General features: G+C 36.9%; 1 protein-coding gene across 1 annotated transcript in view; it reads left to right on the forward strand.

Moving 5' to 3' along the window:
- The first annotated feature begins 355 nt into the window (after window positions 1-355).
- The window catches only part of tnrc6c2 (trinucleotide repeat containing adaptor 6C2), a 53,175-nt gene continuing 46,303 nt past the window's right edge, over window positions 356-7,227 (forward strand). Inside the window, exon 1 of the mRNA XM_016499768.1 lies at window positions 356-925. The gene's annotated coding sequence lies outside the window, so the exon portion shown is untranslated. The remainder of the gene's footprint in view (window positions 926-7,227) is intronic.

Genomic DNA, 7,227 nt, shown 5'->3' on the forward strand with positions numbered 1-7,227 from the left:
TGCTTGCTTGGTTGGTGAAACGTCATATGGAAATAATTTCAGCGGCTAAGCCCCTCCCACCATAGTTGAGCTGCTCGTCTGCTGTGTTGATACCGAACAAAATGGCTGCAGAGGCTTGATCCTGACCCGATCTCAGCGCTTTCTCCGGACACTCCGCACTTATTCCTGGATATTTCCACTGTCGTTTTAAAAACATCTCTGGATTTCTCCACACGACTTCAGCCAGGCTGCTCACCACATCGCTCGCTATCTTTATTTTTGCACTTTAATGAAGCAGTTTGCATCGCATAATCTCATGTCAGTCTACCAGACAGTAGCAGCTTTAAACTGCCCTCTTCTTCGTTTTGCACACGACTGCAGCCAGGCTGCTCACCACATCGCTCGCTATCTTTATTTTTGCACTTTAATGAAGCAGCTTGCATCGCATAATCTCATGTCAGTCTACCAGACAGTAGCAGCTTTAAACTGCCCTCTTCTTCGTTTTGCGTTGTAGACGAGATGCTATTTCTGATGACCAATTTATGCCACTGTACTTGACAAACTGCCTCGCCGTTTTAATGTATTATTTTCTGTCTTTTCGAGGGTATTTCGTAGCGTATATGTCATGGAAATGTCATCTGCTGTTTTTTCCAGCATGTATGCATCCATAATCTCCATCAGAGCCCAAAGCTCTGAGTCTGCATAGAAATTTCCCGACAGTCCTTTTCCTTTTCCCTTTGCATATTGAATTTTGTGTTTATTTCCGTTCTGCTGCCTTTTTGGGACACTTTCGGAATTTCAGCTGCTCATTCAACACAGTGTTAATTGAGTCTGTCTGTTTTTACGGGTACCCTTTTTTTCCGCAAAAAAGGCCTTTTGTACCGCTGTACAAACATGCAACACTTTTTTACTGAAAGCCGCCAAAGCTCGACTTGTGAACAAAAAGGTAAGTTGAGATATTGGCTCTGTCTCAAAACCTCGGCTGCTGACTCTTTAACATCTATGATTGCAACCAATGTTGTCTAGGTAGGCAGCTCACTAGGTTAAAACAACAACAACCTTCTGATCATCTCTAAAACAGGCTGCGAATTCAATTTAAGTCTAATCTGTTGGAAACATTTGTGTGCTGTGGCGTAGAGGTTTAAAATCTGGGCTGTTACCTGAAAGCGTGTAGGTTAATTTACCATAAACACGCTTAACCAATTTACTTAAGGTAGACTGAGCCTGTAATGTGTTTACTGTTAGTTACTTTGCTAGCATCAAATAAATGATTACTTGGATAAAAGTGTTTTAGATTTAGTCGTGTAATCTGTATTTAGAGCCTTATTACACTGAAAGAAGTTTTCTTAATTTTTAGTCTTTCATTTACATTTTTAGTAGTTCTATTTATTTACTTTTTTTTTGTTTATTTTAGGATATTAATTTATTTTAGGATGTTAATTAGCATACCACAATTCCATAGTAATAAAATATGCAGTGAATCTGATATTTTATTTTAATTTAATGTTAATTTGGTTCTTAGGGGAGACATATCCATGTTGTCAAAATCGAAAAAATATCCCTAAAACGCAATGGCACGTTTTTGCATTTTTTAATGTTTGAGGTGGTACAAAATGAAGGGCTTGACATTTGCTATTACTCTTCCTGTCCCTCAGAATAATAGAAGATTCAACTAATTATAATCTGGGTACAACTAATATCACATGTATGCTTCTGATCCTATTAAACATTACAGTTAAAACCCTCCAATTAACAGGCTGATCACTGTTGCCAAGTTCTTACATGCTGAAAGGGATCTGTTCATCATGATATTTAATTTCTGTTGGTTATGTGATTTCCAGCAAATCACACAAAGAGGACAGCCTATAAGTTCAGTGTACTGATACATATTTTACAGGAAAGAGAGAAAGAGACTGGAAAGTCTGCTTTGTTGACTCTAAGAATGCTTTTTTTTATGTCAGTTTCTTAGATCTAGCCTAGATTCAACAGACATTAGCTGTTTATAATATATTCACATACTAAGGGTCATTTGCTTCACCTTGTGAAAAAATTGCATTCTTTATTATTTGCTAAACACTTCAGAGCAGTTAGAATATTAGCTTTTTTTCATGTAGAAATATTTTTTTTTTAAATAACCATCTTTGCTCTCTGAGAACTAAAGGAATTTGGATGTCATCTTTCTCTCCTATTATTCTAGTACTTTTTGTCCATATTGTCATTGTGTTCTTTTGTAGCTTTGCTTATTGTCTTGTGCACTTAGTTGAGAACCATCATTTTATTCTTCAATGCCAGTGATAAAATGAATAGGGCAATTCACTTGTAATTCATAACCCATCTACCCTTTGAGTGTGTGCTGCTCAACCTTAATTATAAATCACACCAAAACGAGGCGCTCCTTTGCTCCAATACACCCAGATTCAGCTCTCCCCCCTTTCGTCTGGGTCTAGGAAACCACCGTCCCTCATGGCACTGCAGGGGATTGTGGTCCAATCATGGAGGCGTGAGACGCCAGTGTTCAGCTTGTCAAAAAGGTAAAAAGGGCAAGCAATACAGATGAGCGATCTCACTCTGGACTGTAAGGGTGCAGACTACAGAGCTTGTAAAAGCAGAAAGAGACAGGGAATTCCTTGTATTTCATGAGATTCTCTGTGTACATTTTGGCTTTCTATTTGGTGTCAGCCCCACTTTATAGCTACACATAATTTAATATTGGCTTCTGTGGTGGGTGCACACTGCCTCTGTCTTGCTCTGATAAAATTAGAGCACATTGTTCTTGTCTGCACAGATTTCAAAGGCTGGCTGTGGTGAACTCTCCTTTGCCGGAGTTCAGGTTGCATTTCTATAACAGTAGAATTTGCCTGATTTTCATTCTTTCCTATGCATAGAATTTTTAATTATTATTATTATTTTTCAAGGAGGTATTTTTCTTCAGGCAGTTGTGTACTATCTAACCACATTTCTGTAATTTCTTAAATCTCAAGAGGTTAGACAGTGCTGACCTGGCATCAAAACCCCTGTCTGGTTATTAGATATGTAGTGTCTACCTGAATTGTTTTCGAATTGTCAAATTTTTAAGATAGTTTAAAAAGGAAATTCCTCCCTGATGTCAAATTTAAAGAGGGAAAATTTACGAGATCTTTCCACCCATATTTCTCTCATTACCTCATCATCACATTACAGTCCAGTTCAGTTTAACATTGAACCCTGTGATGTAAGAGGCTGAAATCCTCTTGTACATGTGAAAGGAGAATGGTGCGCCACGCAGCAGGACAGGATGTGGTACGGGTTAGGGAAAGAACTGGAGAAGAAAGTGTTTGTGAGTGTTGGCTGGTGTCCCAGAAAATGTCCCTGCTGTGTTGCAGGGTCCTTCCCCCATTCTTATGATAGCATTTTGCTAGACTCTAGGTAGAGTAAAGCTTTGAGATTTTGAGGTTGTGGATGGTTCTTGTTTGTGGATTATTGCATTTCAGATTAAGGTTTGTTTAACCCTTGTTCTGTTTCCCTATTAATAGGTCAGAAAACATAAATCTTAAACAACGAATTTAACGACTTCTGCTAATATTTTGAGAACTGATACTTCAAAATATTTTATTTTATTTTTTCAAAATATAATATTTAAAAAAATATATATTTTATGTTTGCGATCTCAGAGCCTTGGTAAAACAACATGAATAAATGTACAAAGCAACTGTAACAATGAAAGTCGATGTCAGAAGAACACAAATATTCATATTTTAGATTCTTATTTGTGGTTTCTAAGTATAGTTATAGGATAGTTTTGTATTTTTTTTTTCTGCGTAGTTGTGCCAATAGCACAGATTTTAGTAGTGCAGTATAGTTCCAACTTGTTATTCTACAAAAATATTTGTTCCACAAAAAATATTTACATAAAAATAAAAGTCTGTTGTAAAATAATGGTTTCAATGCAAAACATCACTGGTTGTTTTATCATTTTCACCATATTCTAATTTATATTAGAACTAAATAGAATTTCTAGCCAGCTGTTTAACTTCATCTCGCAGCCAAAAAAAAACCAAGGGATAGAATACATGTACAGGTGCATCTCAATAAATTAGAATGTCGTGGAAAAACAAATGTCACTGACAACACAGAATTGACCTATTAGGGCATGTGACAGTTTTGTTAATTGCCAGCCAGCCATCACTTTCATTGAGCCCTAATGTATGTAAATAATGGGAATTTGTTGTTTTGAGGAACCACAAAGAGAATGTACCTCTAAAATCACCAACATAAATGATGTCTTTAACACTCCAAGAAAGTTGTAGTTCAAGATGGAGTACAAATCTTATTCATTCGGTTTCAGTTGTTTTCTGTTTTGCTAGTTATCATAATTTCAGGTTTCAAGAATTTAAACTGATTTCTGGATACAGCAGTTGTATTGTCTTGTGCATTGATTCAGTACTGCTTGATCTAACAGGTGTACTATTAAAAATTAGTGTCTGGTTTTCCTTTCTCTGTTTATAAATACTTATTTGCCTTTATTGTGCATTGTACCCCTGACAGGCTGTCAGAAGCGGTTGTCTGTCCTTCTGTGTGTGGCCTCTGCGGTAGCTGTCAGTATAACCTTCAGGATGAAAGGGAGAACCATTCGGGAATGATACTGACTCCATCTCCTGGAGCTCTGTGTTTTTGTATAGTGTCTTATCCGATTTCACTTTGATAAATTTCATCAGAATAGAGCTGACATTGATGTATTGACAGTTTAGACAAAGCTATTATTGTTCCTCCGTAGGACAATCCTGGCTTGTTTAGCCTCAATTCCGCTATATGTCTGACTTCTTAAACATCACATGGTAAGCCTGGAACACACCTTAAGGCTCTTTGCTAACTTTAAAGGTGTGGTATTCACTGATTGGTCTCCATTTGGTTGGGAGTTAAGAATACGTTACTTAAATTAACTATTGTACTAATTTACTCGCCTTCATGTTATTCTAAGCTTTTGTGAAACACAACAAGAGAAGTTTAGCAGAATGTTGACACTGAGAGCATACTAAGAGCACTAAGAGTACTAATTAAAGTGAATGCTGCAAAAAATGCTAAAGCACCATATATTCCAAGTCTATTGAAGCCAAACAATAGCTTTTTTTGTGGAAAACAGAATGGAAATTGTTATTTACCAATAGTAAATGTGGTCTGTTAATAGCTGTGACCAAGGCAGAGACAGCCTTATGATGAGGAGATACCAGCCTGTGTGTGGCTCGACCATTGGAGAAAGCATAACGGTCAACTTGGATTGCTTGTGCTGTCATAGTCAATCATATTTTAGCCTTGATGTAATTTAATTGCTGTCAGACTTTTGTACGACATCCATTTCTATAGTATCGCCAAACAGTGATTGACTAAGTAGTGCCTTAAACAGAATACTACCTGTCATAGAATTGTGTGTGACTTCTCTTATAAAACGAGTTTTCGTGTAAACTCCAAAAATAGATAAATCTATATCTAGGCTCTTGATTAATTAAACTAATTTAAGTTCCAATCTATGTTTTTATACAATTAACTTGTAATAGTAGTCTAAGCAGTTTATGCAACAAGTCACAGATCATTAATTCAGTGAGTTGAAGTCAAGATTCAAATCAGTTCATTTGGAGTCAGGTTGTAACGACCCAGCTTTCTAAATCTAGCAGGTTGTGCCCACTCCCCCTAGTCCCACATATCCTTAGCACTCAGTAATTTTAGCACATAGGAAGTGCTAAGCTGCTCTTTAGTTGTAGTTTGAGAAGGCCTTTTGATGACCCAGTCAGTGCAGTGAACTGCTGAGGGGAGCTGCATGTTTCTAATACTCGACAGGAGGAAGGCCAAAGGTTAACGTTTTTTCCCCTCCCCTCCGCTGTGGCCTGCCAGAAGTCCTTGTGAGCACACAAGCCTCTGCTCACAGCCTCCACGGGTCTGGTTATTAGCCAAGACAGCCCACTCCAAAACACACTACCTTTCAGTGTGTTTTTTTGTATACCTCCCCTATCCTGCCCTGCGGGTCCTACCGTACCCACATCCCTCACACCTCTGCATCTTAAGCGTTGCTTGACCTAAGCTTGATCATGCAACCTGGGACTTTTTATTTATTAGAATGAATCTCACACTTTGTTTTAGTTTTTATTTTGCCTTTAATGCTTTTAAATTTTAATATGACTTTTTAATCCTCTATCATTCTTTTTGAGCATTTAGAAAGTCTCACTGTTTTCATTAACTAGAGCTCAGTGTGCTCTTCAGGTCTCTTGCCCAGAGAAAGTGATATATTAATCCTGAAACTTGGGTCAGTTTCCACTACTGAAATGTGGATTCTGGTGACCTTTGTTAATTGTAAACAAATAACTAGGGATGCACCGATACCACTTTTTCCAGTACTCGCCCGATACCGATACTTTTATTTTTGGTACTTGCCGATACCGAGTACCGATACCAATATTTTTATTGCATTTGTAAATTTTTAAAATATTGGGTACAGAAACCAAAAGAGTATGTGTAATGTTAGTTGGTTAACTTAATTTATCAAATAGATAGTCAAACCAAAATTTATTCTGACACCTTCAACATTTCTCACATTATCACAGTTTATTCGCTATAGTTTAGAAAATGGTAATACAATATGACAAGAACTCAGTGTTAAACTGTGTCAGAACAAATTCAGCTTGATAATGTTAGATAATTTTGATAGAAAGGTATGTAATAGATTACAATCAACCAAAAATTAGACAGCTGTTAGTATGACAGTATTTACACAACTATGAATACTTTGTCGGGCAACCTTTAGCCTTAATGACAGCCTGTAGTCTCCTGGGCATGCTGTCATCCAGCTTCATGCAAACTTCAACTTCAATTTTTTTTCCCAGACTCGGTCTGAATAATTTTTGGTCCCAAATTTGTATCAATTTTACTGGTAGTCCACTGTATGAAGAATTTTTTTGGTATGATTTGTCACAGTTTACTTTATTTTGCTATCCTCACTTACATAAATGAACTATAGTGTCCTGCACCCACTAGTAAAAAAATATCAAAAATGATATCTGGTCTCTGAATAATTTTTGGTTTGACTGTATATCCTTCGGTTATTTTCACACTTAATTATGCCCATTACAAAGTTTTTGTTACTTTCACTGTTCATCTTTTTGCTCTATGATACATCATCTTTAATTTAATAGCATTAGAGCAGTTCCATTGCAGCGGCTTAGTACTGTAATCACGCGCTGTAATAATGCAGGGAACCACTCGTTATAAATCTCCTAACTG

The sequence above is a fragment of the Sinocyclocheilus anshuiensis genome, unplaced genomic scaffold (assembly GCF_001515605.1).
Source record: "Sinocyclocheilus anshuiensis isolate Anshui unplaced genomic scaffold, SAMN03320099.WGS_v1.1 scaffold314, whole genome shotgun sequence".
NCBI classification, from domain to species: Eukaryota; Metazoa; Chordata; class Actinopteri; order Cypriniformes; family Cyprinidae; genus Sinocyclocheilus; species Sinocyclocheilus anshuiensis.